Source organism: Coenobita brevimanus, chromosome 101 (genome assembly GCF_032717465.1).
Source record: "Coenobita brevimanus isolate Jiangsu-jjx chromosome 101, ASM3271746v2, whole genome shotgun sequence".
Classification (NCBI taxonomy): domain Eukaryota; kingdom Metazoa; phylum Arthropoda; class Malacostraca; order Decapoda; family Coenobitidae; genus Coenobita; species Coenobita brevimanus.
The window spans coordinates 7,272,650-7,294,066 of NC_137054.1; positions in this window are offsets into that span (position 1 = coordinate 7,272,650).

Sequence of the window (21,417 nt, forward strand, 5' to 3'; positions counted from 1 at the left end):
CCAAACTCCTTGGCTTTGAAATGTCTCTAGTATACAATCATCAGGGTATATCAGAAAATATAATAAAGTACAACAAAATTAAATAAACTACATAATGATACTAAGGGAATTAATCTTTTCTGCCACTTTCTCATGATTATATTCAACTTCGGAGGCGGCTGTCGTACTGAAGGGATCTCAACCTCCATTAAGCTTTCAAGTATTGTCACATTATTTTTCTATTTTCTTTACCATCATCATTTTGCTTTGTGTGGAGTAGACTGTAGCACCAGTCGAGCAGGGCAGTACTCCCGAGGTGGATGGAAAGCTGATGACAGGGAGTGCTGGAGCTCCCGTTTCATCAGCCCTCAGGACTAGTTCCTGACCATCCCCCTTTGCTGAACTTTTTCAGTGTCTCAGTTACACAGAGAGTAGGCCAGCATGCTCTCCAGTACAAATTTCTCTATCTATCTTCACCAAACTACATGCACAGTACACACTACACTTCCTATTCAAAATTTACCAAAATGGCGTCGATTCACCTAGCCTCGGAGTCCCCAGGGGGGGGGACCATAAATGCCCCCGCCATCTGCCCCTCTCCCGGTGACGACTCGAGGTGCCTGGAACCACTGTCTGACTCTCTTCTTCTTCATTTCTGCAACATTCGCGGCCTTTCATCTAACTTTCGCTCTGTTGAGCACCACCTCTCCTCCTCTAAACCTCACCTTCTTTTTCTAACGGAGACTCAGCTGTCTGAGGCAACTGACAGCAAACCCTTTTCTGTATCCTCCTACTTTCTAACTAATCATTTCAAATCCAAAGGAGGCTGATGTGTATACATACGCAACGACTTATCTTGCTCTCGTGTTCCTGAACTTGATTCTTCTGAATTCTCCACTCTCTGGCTTCGGCTTTCCTGTCATTCTCTGACTAAATATATCTGTGCTGTTTACTTATCCCCTAATTCTACTGACTATCAAAAATTCTTCGACTATCTTACTTCTACGATGGAACACATTCTGTCCATTTCTCCTTTCTCTGAAATTTCCATTCTTGGAGATTTCAATGTTCACCACCACCTTTGGCTCTCCTCTCCTTTCACGGATCCACCTGGTGAACAAGCCTACATCTTTTCTATCCTTAATGACCTAGAGCAGCTTGTACAGCACCCTACCCGTATCCCTGACCGCCTTGGAGAGAGCTCCAACATACTTGACCTCTTCCTCACAACTAATCCTTCTGCTTACTCTGTTAATCTTTTCTCTCCGTTGGGCTCCTCCGATCACAACCTTATTACCTTAACCTGTCCTATCGCTTCAGTACGGCCTGCGGACCCTCCAGGGAAACGTCGTCTCTGGCATTTTGGAGCTGCGGACTGGGAGGCCCTCAGGCAGTACTTCTTTGATTTTCCCTGGAATGATTATTGCTTCCATGGCCGTGAGCCATCTGAGTGTGCCTTGCGCATTAAGGAGGTTATTCTCTCGGGCATGGAAGCATACATTCCTTTCTCATATCCTTTGACTAACGCAAGAAAGCCTTGGTTTAATCACGCTTGTTCTAATGCTGTCCGCAACAAGGAGAAGGCCTACAAAAGGTACCGGAGCCAACCCACCCCTGAATCACATAATCTTTACTTTTCTGCCCGGAATCGTGCTAAGTCTGTTCTTCGCTCTTTCTAAAAATAATTTCATCCATACTAAATGCTCTCAACTCTCCAACTCGAATTCTTCCCGCTCCTTCTGGCACCTTGCCAAAAATCTTTCTAACAACTTTACCTCATCATCCTTCCCTCCTCTTTTCTACTCTGATGGTTCTGTAGCTATTTCTTCTACTGATAAAGCAGATCTCTTCGCACAGACTTTCTCCTCCAATTCCACCTTAGACGATTCCGGTGCTGTTCCTCCATCACTTCCCCCCTCTGACTTCCTCATGGCTGACATTAAAATTTCTTCAGTTGATGTATTTTCTGCCATTACTGGCCTCAGTACTAACAAGGCATATGGGCCTGATGGGGTCCCTCCTGTTGTTCTCAAAAACTGTGCTTCTGTGCTTACACCCTGCCTAGGCAAACTATTTCGCCTCTGTCTGTCAACTTGTACCTTTCCTTCTTGCTGGAAGTTTGCTCTCATTCAGCCAGTCCCAAAGAAGGGTGACCACTCCCAACCCTCCAACTATCGTCCAATTGCTTTAACGTCCTGTATTTCAAAAGTTTTCGAGTCAATTCTTAATAAAAAATTTTAAGGCATCTTTCCTATCACAACCTTCTTTCCGATCGTCAGTATGGGTTCCGTCAGGACGCTCCACTGGCGATCTTCTCACCTACCTTTCAGACTCCTGGTCATCCTCCTTTCGGGACTTTGGCGAAAGCTTTGCCATTGCACTTGACATCTCAAAGGCTTTCGATCGAGTCTGGCATAAATCTTTAATTTCCAAACTGCCCTCCTACGGTTTCTATCCTTCTATCTGTACCTTCATCGCTAGCTTCCTTTCTGGTCGTTCTATAGCTGCTGTCGTAGACGGCCATCGTTCTTCTCCTAGATCTATCAACAGTGGTGTTCCTCAGGGCTCTGTCCTATCACCAACTCTCTTCCTTTTATTCATCAATGATCTTCTAAGCTGTACATCTAACCCTATCCACTCATACGCTGATGACTCCACCCTTCACCTTTCCATTCGGTTCCCGCAACGCCCATCTCAACAGTTACTTCAAGAAACAAGGGATGAGGCTATGGCACACCTAATGTCTGACTTGGCTCATATCTCTGACTGGGGTAAAAATAATATGGTTGTCTTTAATGCTTCTAAGACTCAGTTCTTACACCTATCAACCCGACAAAATCTTCCACAGGTATACCCACTAATGTTTAAAAATATTCAGCTTAATCCTGCATCATCCTTGAACATGCTTGGGGTTTCATTTACTCGGGACTTATCTTGGAAAGATCATATTACATCTCTTGTAAAATCTGCTTCCAAGAGATTGGGTGTGCTAAGCCGACTCCGCTCTTTCTTTACCCCTGCACAATTGTTGACTCTATACAGGGGTTTTATCCGCCCCTGTGTGGAGTACAACTCTCACGTGTGGGGAGGCTCCCCACATACAGCTCTTCTCAATAGGGTGGAGTCAAAGGCTTTTCGTCTCATTAACTCTCCTCCTCTTACTGACTCCCTTCAACCTCTGTCTCTTCGCCGCACTGTTGCATCTTTATCTCTTTTCTATCGCTACTTTAATGGTCACTGCTCCTCTGAATGGTCTGCTTGCATTCCTCCACCTTTACGACCGGCGAGGCACCCGTCTGGCAGCAAACTCTCATCCCTTTTCTGTCCAACTCTCTAATGCAAGAGTTAACCGTTACTCCCAGTCTTTCATTCATGCAACAGGTCAGCTCTGGAACTGTCTCCCTCTGTCTGTATTTCCTCCTGCCTATGATCTCCAGTCTTTCAAACACAGTGTGTCCAGGCATCTCAAAATGATCGGATCTTGAATTTGGCTCTCTATTGTATTTTGTTTTTCTCTTGGAGGGAACTGTTACTGCGGGCTCATGGCCTTTGGTTCCTTCTTCCTCGCATTAAAAAAAAAAAAAAAAAAAAAAAAAACCTAACGCTCAAATAGCGACCTGGAGTGTAAAGTCGGCGGTTGTGTGTCCTAGTCTGGCGTAAGATTGGGACTTAGAAAAACTGTCTTCATAACCACAGTGAAGTCGACAGGCATTAATCTTGAGTTTTCTTTTCCCTTCCCTTCCTCTTCTTCATATGGTTTTATTTAGCTTGGAAGCCCCGCTGTTCCATGATTAAAATGAAAGTAGTCAATAAAAAGACGTAACGCACGCCTGGGGTACGATGGATGTCAAAATGAACGAGTTTTGTAGGACACACATGACTCTATTAATCTAATCCCTTAAAAACACAGCACCCAGAATGTGAGCTTTTGTGTGATTTAGACTCCTAATAATTACCAAGGACAATATTTGCACTTAGAATCAGAGAGAGCTCCACGAGTCCCAATACTTCGTCCATGATTCAAAGTGATACGTGCGGTAAGATGTGCGATACCTTTTTTGTTGACTGTACACCTGAGTGGCATATCAAGGCGGTTCATTGGCACCTGGGCAATTAAGGATCTTGTCTCATGTTACAAACTCCGTCAGAAGCACCGCCGTGTTAATGTGAGACAGGTGGCCTCCCTCTTGCCAACAGTAATCGCCTGTCAAAGTGGTGATTTTGTCTGTTCAGCCCAGGTTCGCATCCATCCAGGTGCTGGAAAGATTGCGCGGTCTGACTCAACACCTTCAGCAGCCTCCACTCCTGAGCTGCGGGACGTGGAGGTGTGTTGTGTTTTGCACCTGCCCCGGGTCACTCCCACGGCACTCCTAGGATATGCTACCTTACGCCACTGTCATTTCTTCTTCTGTCTCTTCATCTGGCTTGGAGTTTTGTTTTCCTTTTTGCGTCTTGTCTTATGCTCATCTATGTCTCTTCCTTTTTCGGTTCATTAGACCTCTTTTCTCATCCTTTATTTTTGGTCGACGATGAAAGTTTGCGAGGAAATAAACAAACTGTGAATCAAATGCCGTGAGCTGTCCAAATGCCAAAATTTATACCCACTTATTGATACTCTGTGTTTACTGTGAAGATACACCATTCCCGGCCCGACTTGGACACACTAATTTCTACCAGTCTGTGAATTAATATGAAGAAACACCGACAGAGGCAACTAGGGGAAAAAGGACAGTATTGCATTAAGGTGGATTTATCTGCAACGGGTCGGCCCTGAATGAAAATATTGCATGACCCCTCTTGCCAAGCCAACCAACGCCATCCAGGGCTGAGGTAGGAAAGAGAGAGGGAGAGAGAAAATACCGGGACCCTCAACCTCCCCCCCCCTCCCCTCTCTCCATTACGGGGCTGGCGAGGTGGAATCTAAACAAGGAGGGGGAGGGTGCTGATACGACACAGGGGAAAGGAGGAGAATGGAGAATAGCACAGAGGGAAAGGAAGGAGAGATGGAGATGGCACAGAGAGGAAAGAAGTAAGGGGAAGGGGAAGGCACAGAATGTCAGTAAGGGGAAGGAGAGAAAGGCAAAGAAGAATAGGAAGGAATGAGGAGGGAAGCGAGGAGAAGGAAGGAGGGGAAGAAGGCACAGAAAGTAAGGAAGGACCGAGAAGACAAGGAGGTGAGAAAGCACGGATAAAGCAAAGATAAAGGCAGAGGGGGATGGGAGGCGCCACGTAAATACTGCCGCTTTGGCGTGACGGTGTGCCGAGATTTCCACAACATACTAAACTAACCCCAGGGTGGCCACGAGAAGACGCTAAGGTAGATATTGGTGCGGACACTCAAAAATATAGTATGACTGCAGTGGCCATACCTACGTGTTTTTCATCCTGTATTTGCCAATTTTTGTTTACTTGCCTTGTTCTGCTTCCTGTTTGGTCTTCAGCGACAACATTCTCCAGAGTGTTAGGAATTGTATATAAATAGTCTGTAGGCCTATATAAAAAGCTTGCAGTGACGTAAAGGCTTATAAATTGGAAAACCAGTAGATATCGTGTTCATAACATAGGCCACACAGTCGTTAACAGATTCAGGCCTCAAGGATTTTGGTTCACACGCAAAAGATATCCACAGTAAGGGAAAATACGATAGGGTGATGTTGATAGTTATAATGTTGCCATATGTCTAATCCCAGAGTTCATCTAGAATGGCTCCGACAAAAACACCTCAAAGCTCCCCTACTTAAAGCATCCGCGTACTCTGCACCGATAACATTCACGAGGATAATAGTGTCATGTGTAGGAAGAAATACGCTCAGGAAAAGATGTCATAGAACCTCACAAGCCCGTCTGTTTCCCTGTTCACCTTCCTCATCATCTTCACATCGATCCTCCTGGTTATTTACTTTGCACCCTCTTCATCTTCATCACCTCAGTCAGTCGTCATTCTCTCTCTCTCTCTCTTCCACTCCATTATCAAGGAAGCGTCCAGCCTCATCCTTCTCGCTCTTAATTTGTCTCCACTAATGACATCCACTTCTTGTTTACTTCTCCCAGCCGCGTCCCCCCACTGCCTCCCCCATCCCCCCAGTTCATTCATCCCCTCCACCGCCGCCCCCTTCCTCATTGCCTTCTCACTCTCTCTGTTCCTCTCTCTATTCATTCTCCTCTTCTTTTCTCTCTTTCTCTTACATCACCGAACTCTCTGAAGCCTACTCTTGACCTCCCCCCTCACTGCCCCTTCCAACATCTCTGTCTATTTCTCCCCTCCTCATGTAAGTTCCTCTCGACCCCTCCCCCCTAACTTTTTACCTCTCTCATCCCCCCCTTCATCCTCCCTCACCCTTTCCTTATCTCGCTCCACTCATCCTCCATTCTTCTCGCACCCTCTGCTTCTATACCCCTTCACTTTTGGCCCCTCCTCACAGCCTCCCCTTCCCTCATTACATTCCCCTCACCCAAGACCTTATCGCCTCCATCCCTCCCCCTTTTAATCCCCCCCCCTTCACTCTTCGTTTCTCTCACTGCCCTCTTACTTTTCCCTCTTCTCTCTCTCTCCACCCTATCGTCCCCCACCCCCTCTTCTCATCCATTCTTCCACCTTTTCCTCCTCCGTATCTCTTGCATTTCTTGCCTTGCTTTACATTCGTCTTCCCGCCCATTTTTTTTATTTTTCCCCTTCATCTTTACCTTCGTTCATTATCTCTCATCTTCAAGCTTTTCTTCCTTTATTCTTCCTCCTCCTCCTCCTCCCCGCACTCCATCCCCTCCCCTTCCCCCGCCCTCTTCTCCTGTCCACAACCGGCTTCCTCTTTTATCTCTCTTGCTGTCAACACCTGATAGGACCGCCGATAAAAACGGTGTATTTAATCTTGAGAGAGAGAGAGAGAGAGAGAATTCAGTGGTCCTCTCTCTCTCTCTCTCTCACACACAAGGCAACGACCCCACAGTGTTGACTCACGACCCCTGGGGAGTGCTGGTCACCCCTCCCCTCCTATACTCCAACTCCCTACCCACCGTCCCATACCTTTTCCCCTACCCATCTACCACCCGTCCTATTCTCGTGCCGGTCAGACTCTAAGATACAACTTGGGACTCGAATTTGGGGGGAAGACCGACTTAACTCTGATTCTCTGTCTCAATGTCCCTCGTGGGGCTGATAGGTATTTAATAATCTTTCTTTTTCTTGCACTGTCAATCATCCCGGAGCAGTAACAACAACAACAACTACTACTGCTAATACTACTGCAACTACTATTACTAAAACCAACCGTCCTACACTTCTCCATCCTCCTCTCACACTTCCATCCTTACCTCCCCTTCCTCCTCCCTCCCGGCATGGGTGATTGTGCTTGGTGGATCTCAGAAGCTGTGTAGTTTGTATGATTGCCACTCTCACACTACGTTATTACAGTCTAATGATAAGTGTGGTGGCTCGTATCACAGAGGCTAATTCTCTCTCTCCCTCCCTCTCTCTCTCTTGGTTATTACTACCTAATGTGAAGTGTGTGGTTTCTCATATCACAGTGGTTAATTCTGTGTGTGTGTGTGTGTGTGTGTGTGTGTGTGTGTGTGTGTGTGTGTGTGTGTGTGTGTGTGTGTGTGTGTGTGTGTGTGTGTGTGTGTGTGTGTGTGTGTGTGTGTGTAAGCGCGCAGCCACACGCTTTAATTCCGGAAGGGGTGGCCACAAACGAATCGCCTCCATGCCTTGTCCACCGCCATCAGGATGCCCTTTCTTTTGTTCACATCTCCACTTACATACGTCTGCATCCCATACATGGATAGATTCAGTCTAGCACTGTACTTTAATAAAAATAATAATAATAATAATGATGATAATAATAATAATAATATAGTAATAAAATCTGAAGTCCTCAAGAAACACATTTACTTCGGTAATATTTTGTTAACCTATAAAAAATTCGTATTGCTGATAATGGTCTATTATATGTGGAAGTGGACACCTGCAATCAGAAGAGAAGAAACATTATCACGAAAATAAAGTCTAAACTATAAAATTACATGATCTACACTAATCTATACATCTATCTATCTATATCTATCTATCTGTTTTTTTGCCAGACAATTAAACCCAGAGCTCATCCAGGAGAGCTGCGAAAAAAAAGACAATAATATGATAAAATTACAGAGCATAATGAAGACTGTCAAACGTGAAGCACCTCGACAAAATATCTTCTGCTTCACTTAATTCCTGGTGAATGGAGGTGGTGGCGCAGTAGTGGGGAAGTGGTGGAGATAAAAGTAGCTGTGGAGATGATGGATGGTATAGTGGAGATAATATTACCTTGGGAGATGAAGAGAGTTGTGGTCACGAAGATTTGTGATGATGGAGAGTGGTTGTTGTGATGGGTGGTTGTTGTGGTGGAGATAAGCAAAACCGCAGAAAAGGGTTGTGGTGATGAACAGTTTTTGTGGTAGAGATGAACGTAGTTGTGGCTGAAATAAAAGTTTTAGTGATGAACAACAGCTGTGGTGGTGTACTGACGATACTTGTGGTAGATGGTACTCGGGGTGACGGGAGCGGTAGTAAGATGGACAGTGATGAAGACAGTACTGACGGTGCACAGTCTGGATGGGGAGTGGACATTACATGCTGTGGACAGTAGCGGTACCGGCGGAGTGGCGACAGGCGAGGTGGCCTACTGGGGGTGACGACCGCAGCACGACAGGTAAGTGGCAACACCGACATTCCCCCTCACATACCTCACACATTCACCCTCCACTTCACACTCTCTACCTCCACTTTAGTACCCTCCATTTTGTACTTCCAAAGCACAGTACGTCTCAACCACACACCCTCTACTTCCCACCTACGCACATCTCACACTCCGTCATCCACTACTTCACACTCTGCACCTCCTATGCTGTTCACCCACCTATACCACATCTCAGCTTCTAGTTCACGAATTCACTTCCAACTTAGTACTTCCCAATTTTCATATCCCATCTACAGTACATCTCAACTATATACCCTGTACTTCAAATAATGTTCTTCCACTATTACTACTTCCCATGCTGTACATCCCACTTACTTTACAAACTTCTACAATAATGTTAAGTGGCCATGTCAACAGGGCGGGACAAAAGTTTAACGCCAGAAAGTTAGTTTGGCTGAGTGAATGCGTTTCCCCACTTAAGGCTTTTACTGAAACTAATTGCAAATGGTTTAATCAGCTGACGGAATGAACGCACGCACACACACACACACACACACACACACACACACACACACACACACACACACACACACACACACACACACACACAACGTAAAACTACCCAAGTCTATATTAGGCACCTTACTATATTTAATTTTACATTCACACTATATACTTACCAATACCCAGCATCTCAAGCACCGGTAAGCGAGGTAAAAGGCTGCACCGGAGAGAGAGAGAGAGAGAGAGAGAGAGAGAGAGAGAGAGAGAGAGAGAGAGAGAGAGAGAGAGAGAGAATATGATAAGCTGGAGGGAATGAGAGTGGAGGGGGAAGAGAATGAGAGAGGCACACCTAATGAGGAAGTAGGGAGAGACAACAGAGGGACGAGAAACACCGGAAAACTGAGAGAGGGAGCAAGAGGGGAGAAAGTAGGAGGAAGGGAGAGGGAGGAGGATGGAGGATGAGGAAGAGGTGGGGAGAAGGAGGGAAGAGGGATGAGAGGGGGAAAGGGATGGAGATGGAAAAAGAGTGGGGAAGAGATGGAGAAGTGGGGAGAAGAGGGAGGGGGAGGAAAAGGCAGGGAAAGTGAGAGACGGATGGGGGTTGAGGGAGAGGAGGGGAGGATGGTAAAAGAAGGATAGGGGGATGAAGGGGTCAGAGAGGTGGATGGGGATGCAGAATGAGGAAGAGAGGTGGAGGGGGATGGATGAGGTGGGAGAGGGAGTGAGGCTGGAGAGAAAAGCTATGCCTGACTAGCGATGAATAGCGTGATTCGTATTGATCTGTGGCCACCCTGCTCCCCGGATTTGACTGGGATGGATACACTAGCAGGTGGGATGGGGAGAGAACGTGGCAGAGGAAGAGGGGGGGAAAGTGAGGGAGCGGGAGAGAGAAATGGAGAGGGAGAAAGAGGATGAATGAGAGGGAGATGGAGAGGGACATGAAGAAGGGAATGGGTTTGCGAAAAGACAAGCGGGAGACTCACATAAAGTATGGTATAGGTACTTATGTTACGATCTGGGCCAAAATTCACGAAATAACTTAATCTTCCTCTCGCAAATAGGATTTCTTTCACCAGGAAGAACAAGAGACAAGGGGAGATGCGACACGATCCTCTCCTTGTCCATTATACACAATTTGTCCCACCTACGACAGAAAACTGATAGCAAATTTCTTTATCATCATCGAAGGTATGTGCATCAGTCTAAGGTAATTTTGGGATAAAGAGGAAATTTGGAGGAAGGATGAGTTATGAGTACGAGGACTAAGAGAGTAGGGAGGCTGGAATTGAGGCAGGCCAAGGACAAGATGGGCAGACGAGATGGGCGAGTCTGTAATGGAAGGTGGTGTATGATGGAAGGAAGGTTTGTATATGAGTATGTGCTGAAATGCATGAAGGTCCTTTGTGTCTGGGGTCTCTCCTTACAGATATGACATCAGGCTACGTACTGATACAGGCTGATATAAAACTCGTCCGTTTGGAGGTATTAGCAACTCTTTCAGCCTGTTAACACATTCAGGCTCCTATGACTTGCTTAGCTGAATGCAATCGTTTAGTGTTTAACTGCCACAGAATACTAAAGATGTCCCAACACAAGACGATTAATGGTACTAATACTGACAATTCCTGGCCCTATGACTTAATACCAGCTGAATCAACTTGTGCGGTGTTAGCTGGTATAGACTATTATAGATGTCCCGATCATGGGAGGGTTAAATATAAACGGTAGTGGTCTATTGCCTTCCGTTAATTTAGTCCAGATACTGACGGCAAGAGTAATCAATCTCCAACCCCTGGGCAGTACAGTGAGAGCAATAAACCCCAACCAACCCTCGAGCGTAAACCCTAATAAACCACACCCGGTTGAAGCCCCTCATCCCACCTGAACAGCTTACTTCATCTACTATAAAATGGTGTGGGGTAAGATTCAGAAACGGGCATAAGGTAAACACAAGGACGGTTGCAGAACTATTAAAGAGTGTGTAGTAAAGGGGGTTCACATCTCTAATCACTCATTATTCCAGCCTTTCAAGCTGTCGGACCACCCCACAGGCAAAAACACCCACAATTTCGTGCTTCATCAGTCACACGTTCGAGTAAAAACTCCTCTCTAATTTTCAGCAGCTTTCATCAACTGTGCACTACTCCTGTCTCAAAGCTCTTTAAATAACAGCAATATTCTTTAGTTAGTCACGCACCTTCAGTGACTTTAACCTTTGTACTGGCGAAAGTCCACGTGAAAGATGTTTATTGCTGGTGAAGAGTGAAGGCTTGGGTGAATACGCTAATGTATTTCTTTACGCTGAAATGAGAATACATAATAATGATAACCGTTAAGTGAATGTGATATTAAATTAAGAAAGATGTTACAGTATCAAGATTAAGGCGGATGAATACAGTGAGTGAAAGAAAATACGGTTTATACACTGAAATAAGGATGAATTATACACTGACAGTAGGAACGCACGTGAATATAAAATGAGGGTAAAACGAGTGAACACAAGAAGATGGGAGAATAAAACTGGAAAATAATAAGCAGTGAGAATAATATTAGTTATGGAACAAATGTGTGAATGATGACCGAAAAACGAGTAATGTAAATAATGAGGAAATTAAAGACGCCGCATAAAAAATACTGTAAATACTGACCAAATGAAAGTTAATGAAAAAAAGGAGAAAATAAAGGGTAAAGTTAGGATAAACAGAGGAGTAAAAACGAGGAAATAAAAGGCAAGAAATAGAGAAAGGAGTAAAGGAAGAGTGACAGAGTGGAGTGCCGTGGAAGGAGATCTGCCGGGAATAGAGCCACTCACTTGAATAGGTAGAGGAAGGGAAGATGGGATAGGTGGAGGGATGGGTGCTGGGTTATGTGCAGAGAGAGAAGGAGGGGGGTGCTGGGTGGAGGAAGGGAAAAAGAAGATGCTAGGTGGAAGGTGGGTGGAGGTGATTGGTGGAGGGATGGAAGGGGTGCCAAGAGAAAAGGGGGTAGGAGAGGGTGCCAGGTGGAGGGATAGGGGAGGAAGGAGAGAAACCAGGTGAAGGAAGGGGTTACCAATGGAGGGAAAGGGGGAGAAGGGAAGGACGGGAGGTGCCACGTGGAAGGAGAGAGATGGAGGGAGAGGTGCTACGTGGAGGGAAAAAGTGCCATCTGGAAGGAGAGGATGCGATGTGGAGGGAGAGGGAGCAATGTGGTGGGAGAGAGTGCTATATGGAGGGAGAGGTACCAGGTGGATGGACAGGTGTCAAGTGGAGAGAGAGGTGCCATGTGGAGGAAGGAGAGGAGGGAGGAAGGGAGGGAAAGGGAAAGGTGTCAGGTGGTGGAAAGGAAAGAGGTGAGTAGTGAAGTGGAGAGGTGATGTCGGAGGGGGAGAGGGATGCCAGGTGGAGGGAATAAAAAATAAAGGGGGGGAGGGTGCCAGTGGGGTGATGGACAGGGGAGTGGTGGTGCCAGTGGGGTGATGGACAGGGGAGTGGTGGTGCCAGTGGGGTGATGGACAGGGGAGTGGTGGTGCCAGTGGGGTGATGGACGGGGGAGTGGTGGTGCCAGGACAGGGCCAAGGACAGACGCCAGACAATAAATATACCCTCACAATAAAAACTAGGGGTTGGGGCATAAGAAAAAGAACAGGAGGGAAAAAGTAATGTGGAGAAGAAGGAAATCAACGGGAAAAAAGGTCAGTTACTTCGATACATTTAGTGAAGTCTTTATTGTATTGATATTTTTCTCTTTATCACCACTCACCTCCACTCCCTGCAGCATCTCCACATCGCATTTTCTTATATCCTACTCCTCCACACTCTCATTCCGTCTCACTTCCTGTAGTGTTGGGTTAACAGCTTCCATACACTAACGCCTTTATTTTCTTCGTACTATCCTCTTCATCACCACTCACCACCACTCCCTCTAGCCACTCCAAATCGCACTCCCTCACGTACTACTCTACTCTTCCCTTCATCACGTTGTTGGTCTTCATCACCTCATTCCAACACACCTTCACTACATGAGAAAAAAAGACCAAAAACTCCTCTAATCCTCTTCATCACCATCATTCTCTCCACCTCCAACAACTCCACACCAACCTCCCTCACGTACTTATCCACTTTTTCCCTCCACCTCGCCCTCGGTCTTCCTCTCCTCATTCCCCATCACCCCAGCTGCCCACGAAATAATGAGATCTCCGTCGGTCCCGGCTGAGACTGTCAAGAAGGTGTGTGTGATCAGGTTGTAATGAACTGTCTGGGGCACAAGATTGCTATTGATTACTTGCCCCTCTGGCCGTAATCAGTGGCTTTGCTCTTGGTTTCAGAATGTTTCGTATAGAGAGACTTTTTTTTTTCGGTTCTAGAGAGTGTTCGAAGAGATGATATACAGAGAGAAGGACATTTGATACGCTCCTTGTATTAAAGTTACCACGCATCTCACAATGCTGTATTTAAATAAAACTCTCTCTCTCTCTCTCTCTCTCTCTGGGGACTGGGAGGGAGGGAAGAGAGAAGGGAAGGAGGAGTTAATCCAATCCCTGGCTAACATTACAGTGATCCTCCTTTAGATATACAGTGCAGGGCAAACTGGCTACGAGATGATGGCAGACAAATGGTGGATGTCAGGACTGAAGTAACACACACACACACACACACACACACACACACACACACACACACACACAGAGCAGAGGACACATGAGGAGGAAGAAAAGAGGGAATGAAAGAGGAAGGTGAATTCGGGGAAAGAGAGAAAGGTACGAAGGAAGAGGGAGAGAGGCAAAGAAAGAGAGGCAGAGGGAGAAAGAGGCAAGGGCGGCAGAAGGAACGAGGGAGAGAGGAAAAGACATGCGTGGGGGACGTAGGCAGAGGAAGAAGACGGATGGAGGTGGGAGCTAGTGAAGGGAGATGAAGGGAAGCGGAAGGAAGGGTGAGTGAAAAGCACTGGGGAAAAAGGACGCTCGAGGAAAGAAGGGAGGGTCGCAGAATGAATGAGGACGGTAGGAGTGAAAGTGAATGAGGTACCCCGGAGTGGATAAGGCAGTCAGGGAGAGAGGCAGGCGTGAATGAGGAAGGCAGGAGGGAGGGTAAGGTGGGCAGCGAGGGAAGGAAGAAAACATGAGGAAGGCAGGGGGTAAATGACTGAAGGAGGGAGGGAGGGAGGGAGGGAGGGAGGGAGGGAGGGAGGGAGGGAGGGAGGGAGGCAGGCAGGCAGGCAGGCAGGCAGGTTTGAATGGAAGGCAGGTGTGCGACTAAGGTAGGCAAGGAGTGAGAGAGGAAGGCATGGAGATGGGTGTGTGAGGCAGAGAGGGAGGAAGGCGGGCTTGAATGAGGAAGGCAGGAGGATGGTGGGTGAGACAGAGACAGGACGGCAGACTTAAATGAGGAAGGCAGGAGGATGGATGGGTGAGGCAGGGAGGGAGGAAGGTAGGCCTGAATGAGGAAGGCGAAGGGAGGGGGGAGTAGGTGAGTGAGGCAGTGAGGGAAGGAGAGAGACAGGCCTGAATAAGGACGGCAGGGGGAGGTGGGAGGTAAAGCAGGGACAGGAAGGCAGGGGGTATAGTGTGGATGAGGCTGAATGGGTGGGGCAGGGAGGGATGGGGGCAGGATAATGGCAAGCAAACAGTGAACGAAATAGCTTCCCGACCTCGCACACTCTCTCTCTCTCCCTCCCGTTCTCATTTCCTCTCTCTCCCTCCCCTCCTCCTCTCCCATTTCTCCTTCCCTCAGCATCTCTACCACTCCATTACCAATCACACACACACCTCTCCTTCCATCTCTCTCCCATCCTCTCCATCACATCTCCTACCACCATCTCCATCACAGTTCGCATCACCACCAAGTCAATATCTCTCATCATATATTACCACAGTCTAATGGCTTCACCACTAATTCACCCACCACAGTAACCACCACCATTACCACCACCACCACCACCACCTTCACATGCAACCACCATAGCTCTATAAGTCACCACCAACGCTGTATCATTCTCATCCTCCTTCTCCACCACATCCAAATCCACCTTCACAGCATCCACCTCCATCACATGCGACTCCACCTCCACTCCAGCTCCACCACCACCATTCTACCACAACTACCACCGCCACATCAACTCCACCATCACATTCGGCTCTACCACAATCCCCACTCAGCGTCTACCACAAGCACCACCATTACCACCACCATCATCACTGGACACTGCAATAACATCGTGTAGTGTTTGTGGCTCCATTGCATGATTCTTTTCCCTACACCCACTCACACCAGCTCTCTGTCTCTGTCTGTCTGTCTCTCTCTCTCTCTCTCTCTCTCTCTCTCTCTCTCTCTCTCTCTCTCTCTCTGTACGGCTGTCTGTCTCTCTCTCAAATCATGTATACTGCAACTAGGTAAATACAAAAATACTCTGTTCACCTTATCGAGACGCAGAATGGCCATCTCTCCATCATACAGGCTGAGTTATAGTGTGAGATTAGCACTAAAGTATGGCGCTAGTCACGAAGAAGTGCTAAGGAAAGGATGTAGCGTCACAGTATTTTCTTATTCTGCCACTGAGCTACGGAAAATACCCTGCAAAATGTCCAAACCCATGCCTAGTTAAAGTGAACGAAGTATACGTAAATACACACACAAACGTCTGTCTCGTACTGTTATCCATTTTCATGTACTCTCTCTCTCTCTCTCTCTCTCTCTCTCTCTCTCTCTCTGTCACTCTGTCCCTCTCTCTCTCTCTCTCTCTTACCCCGGCACTGTTTACCTATGATTCAGACCACACCCTCCCTGCTCATCTCATCCCAGACCGCCACCTCTCCACTCTACCCTTATCAGGAAATTTACCACTGCCTGTTTCTTGTTAAGAAACAATGTGTATATAATCATACTATATTCGTGTAACTTTATATCTGTGATTATTAATCTATTTATATGTTTCTTACAATGGTTCAACCCATCAAGGCAATCCACCCGACGTATGTGTTACTAGGGGGTGCGCCATTTGTGTAATTTTTATTATGTAAACCTTACACAATAAAATCTGTAAATCAAATGTAAATCAATCTACCCTTATCCATCTTTCTCATCTGTCCCGCATCCTTCTCTCTCTCTCCTTCTCTTCTTCGTCTGTACTCTCTTCTCCATTGTTTTCTTCAGTCTCTCTTTATTTTTCTTTTTTCCAACTCTCTTCTCTTTTCCCTCTTCACTGTCGCTGTCCTCTCTGTACGCAATCCTCTCTTCCTTATTTCTCCCGTTAATCTGTTCCTCTCCGATTTTATCTTCCTTGTTCCTATCTTCTTGACTCGGTTCTTCTGTTCCTCTGTTAATTCTCTGTTCATCCATTTTTTTTTCTTCTCTTTCTTACCCACTCCAACGCTTGCACGAGGACTGGACAGCGGAGACGGCATGCCTGGAGGAGGAGGAGGAGGAGGAGGAGGAGAAGTGGTTCAAAGAAAAACTGTTGTCATAGCAACCAGGAGCATTACAGGAAACTTTTTGGGCCAACTCTGGTATCATTCATTGGCTACCAAGAGCGCTGCAGAGAACTTTACGGGCCGACTATGGTATTATCTATCTCAGTATCTTTATCTACCAATCAATCTATTTATCAGTCTATCTATATTCTTTATATTACTTCTTTTCACTTTTCCATTTTTATCATTTCTCCGCAAAAGTACTTCCTTCAGTGTACTTCTCTTGATTCCTCATTCTTAACTCTGTCTCCGGCCTAATACCGTATCCTTTTAAGGGTGTTAAGCTAGACAAAAGGACCCCCATGCAATCGTGCTCTTATTCAGCGACAACCCCTCCTTCCGCAGCAAACAGATCAGTCTTGTATACTCTCCTCCTGTACTGTGACAGGCAAAACAACCACTCAGAACTAAAAAACAACCTCCCAGCGAAAACAGATATATACACACACAATACACACCCTGCTCGGTACATAACTGCCATACATATATGCAAACAGATCAAACACAGTCGCTCTACACAGGCAAAACACACACACACACACACACACACACACACACACACCCTATCAACTCTAAACGCACGAGTATAGAGCCTCTAGTGGAGCTGGGTTTCATGACTGCCGGTAAAGGGAGGAGGTTATTAACGAGAAGGGGCATCAGGTCGGAGCGTGATTGGGGATGGTGGGGCAGGAGTGTTGTGAAGGTAAACACAGTGAGTGAGAGGAGGTGCGCCGTTCTAGGCTAGTCTCCCCTCCCTCTCCCAAATCCTAATACTGATACCGGCTTATACTCAGGATCGTTTACTTACTCGCTGATGTATATTCCTCGTCAAATATATATACACATAAAACATATATTATTTACATATCTAAGTATAAATTCCTGAAGCCGCATCACCCGAAGGGAGTCGTCAGCATAAGGATTACCAAGTATACTCCTGACTTACCAGTAACTCCTCTTCCCACAACACTGTCTCTTCTATTCTCTGTCAAATACGTCTATGCTACCGGTACATAAGGAACCCATATAATCTAAATTGCAGGCATATAATTCAGCATGGCGTTTTTACGAGGCATCTAAAAAGCAAGGGCTCCGAACCTGACCTTAGGCAGCTTTATTCATATCCACAATTATATGTGGCACTTTTCAGTTTCAGCACTCGAGCGCTCGCTCGCTCGCGCGCACACACACACACACACACACACCACACACACACACACACACACACACACATTCCCCCCCCCTTCTCTCTCTCTCTCTCTCTCTCTCTTGCACGTTATTCGGCTAATTCCCCACAAGAAGGAAGTCTGCTCTTTCAATATTTGCGCGATTTCCCCGGTGCTGACTTGAGGAGCGCCAGCCAAACACGGAGGTGGAGGCAGGCAGGGGGTGGGGGAGGAAGGCAAAAGGGTTAATACCACATTTGGGTGAGCGCATCATTTAAGACGCCAACTACCGAAATGAGATTAACTCCTTGTGGCCCATCACGTCTTAATTATCACCATTTAAACGACGAAGGGCCAATCATAAGCTTAATATAAAAAAAACAAAACAAGGATTTTATTCAATACATGCTCTGTTCATTATGTTCTACGAGGATGGAGGTGTGGATGATATTGGGTAATGCGTGAATGAACCTCTATGCGAATACCATTTTCCACACACACTGCCTCTGCGGTACAATGTTGTGGGGTTGTTACTGCCAGTCATCCCCACCGCACCCTCCCTATTTCAAAACACCGCAGATCCCCTCCATATTAATTCTAAAACAGCGTAGACCCCCCGCCCCTTCTCCAGCTTTGCACACATTTTGAAACTGCGCATACACCCAAATCCTTCAAATACGCCACACCGCCTCCCCCCTTCCCTCCTCCAACTCCAAGCACTGCAAACTCCACCGCCCTCCTTCCCTCCGCAACACCCCTCCCCTCACACCACTACTCTAAAATGAAGCAGGCCCCCACCTTCTCAACCCCCCCCCCCCGCTTCCGTATCAACACTGACCTCCTCCCTCCCCCGCCTTGCCAATTTCCCACTTCGTCTTGCCATCCCTAGTCCGTCACGATGAGAAACCCCTTAACCCTGCAAAAAGTACGTATGTCTGCTAGATTAGGGTGACTGGCGGCATCCACACACACACACACACACACACACACACACACACACACACACACACACACACACACAAAATACCGAAAAGAGACCCTTACACATTCGGGGTTAGGATCTGCTTAGAAACTGCGTAATCTTCCAACCTCGGCTCCTATTTCGAAACAACGAGACCCTCCGTATCCTGATATTGCCTAACTCTTGCGCTCCGAAAGAGCCCAATCCCCTCGTATTCCGGAATAGCACAACCCCCTCCCCTCTCCACCTCAATATCCCGGAATGGCGCAACCCCCGTATTCCGAAACAGCGCGGGCAGGTATGAGTCAAGCGGCAAGGATGATGACCGCACTGCAATATTTGACCATTAGCTTGGCCACCTAAGGGCGCGTCCACACGTGCCTTCGAACATACGTTGGCAACACTGCTGGCAAAATGTTTGGTTACATGTATACAGCAGTATTTGGACAGATGTACGCAAACATGTTTAACTGCGGCTTTGAACGCTGGTAGTAGAGGCAATGGGATAAGTGTGTCCATACCAGGCAGCTGAGACTTCATCATGATGTTGCCAACATGATCTGGACGCTGCTGTTTCCAACATGTTTGCAGCTTGTTCGTTACTGTGTTGCTTACATGCTGCCTGCACTTGTTCGAGAACACGTGTGGACTCGCCCTAATACATAAATACGGAAGGGAGAAGAGTGTATCAGGGCCAATCAGGATCAGTTGTCAATCAGGATCACTTGTCAATTTGAATCAGTTAGCGTCAGTTGCCAGTCAGGACCAGCAACAGGTAAGTCAGTTCCTAGTCAGTCATCTACTAGTCAGTGAGATACTATAGTCATTTTACCTTAACCTGGCCCACATTTTTACCCTTTTGCAGGAATTTTATGTAGCAGAATGGCAGAATTAGACATTATGGCTCTATATCCTTTCCACAGTACTTCTTTGTGACTTGCATATTCTACTATTAATCTCCTGTTGCAACAAAGTATGCAAGTTGGTGAGACTGCAATATTAGACCAAGTCAGAGTAAAAGAGGCACAGTCTGTCAATTACGAGTCAGTCAGCTTCCAGTCACAACCAGTTACGGCCAGTCGATAATCATAACTTTGGTACAGTCCTGGAAAAAAGTCTGCCTCTGCCTATTATTTCACCTCTTCCACTTTTCACTCTCCTCCGCTGCTTAATATTCGTACGCTGAGGGAGGCTTGGTTGGTTTCTATGCCCATAAATGTTTCTCAGTGATTCGACGTGGCAGGGAGGAAAGTGACGGGTGTGTTCTGAGGCCTGTGTTTGTAGGTGGCCTCGGAGTCTTCATAACAATTCTTCCTCAGCGATTTATTCTGCATATTATACCTCAATATCGTCATGCATGCTATTGTAGGGAGACTATGTCGCTATTAAAACTTTTCTGATAACATACATGAGCAAAATAAATCGCGATGAATATGGTGCTACGAAGTCTCCCACACCATTTACAGTAGGCTACAATTCGGACCCGTTCGGAATGGCAGTCGTGCACAGGTTCGATCCCCGTGAGGTAACTTGACTTTTCGATCTTACAGTGTTATTCCGGGATTTAAGGTGGTCATCTACTCTTAATCTGTACTAGAAAGCTAAAGACTAGCCCAAGGTCCCTGTACTTACAAGGGGGTAATATGGGATTCTCTCTCTCTCTCAATATATATACATTTATTTATTTTTTACCACTTGGGCCAAACTCTCCCCGTCCCAGTTGTGGAGTTACTTGGAAAAATTAAAACTTGCAGGCCAGCTTCCATATTCTATGCAAATCACCAGTCTCACCTTGGCCTATATTAAAAAAATTCCGTACTCTATACAATAAAAGTTACTCAGTTTAATATAACCGAATTTTACTCACTCCTTTCAAAGATATATGTATTTATTTTGCTTCACCACTTCAGTACGATGACGGTTTCTTTTCTGTTCTATTCTTGCTAAAGCCAGACGATTTCATGAAGCTAAATGGGGGTAATGAGGGGGTTACTGGGGATTCCTGTACTCTTTTCACCTTAACTTGGCCTAAAACTTTCATATCTCCATCTAGAATCCTCAGTCGCAACATTAACACTGTAATCTGACGCAAGACACAAAGAGGTGCTATGGCAGGGATGTAGAGCCGCAGCACTGTCTTTTCCCTGAACTACGTGAAATTAGCAGCAAAATGGCGAAAACCAGGTCCAAGTTAAAATGAACGAACTATAATCTCTCTGTAAATTCATCAGTACCACACCAGGTGAATCCAATCGACGGCCAGCAGCAAGAATGAAATAAAATACGTCATCACCGGGTAGTAACTCATAAACACAACTTTATTTACAGGTAACAAAACACGCCCCGACTCCGTGAAAACAAGACACAATTTTACAAAGTTCTATAGCAGAAAATATGATTTGTGTGTGGTTTCAATCTAATCTAAAACAAAAAAAAATAATTAGGCATTTCTTTTCTCTACCATGAAAGAAAAGTTATCTAGTTCTACAAAATGAGGCAGAGATACTGTGAAAAAATAAACAGTAGGCCTACTTTTCCTTGCAGTTAATGTCAAGCTTAACTCCTTCAGTACGACGACGTCTTGTAGGGAAGAGGCCAGAAAGCACTTCCATCCACCCTTTGACTGTAATAGTTGTCTTCTTAGCTGAATAAAACCGTCAGTCACTAAAAAAAAATATATATATATAA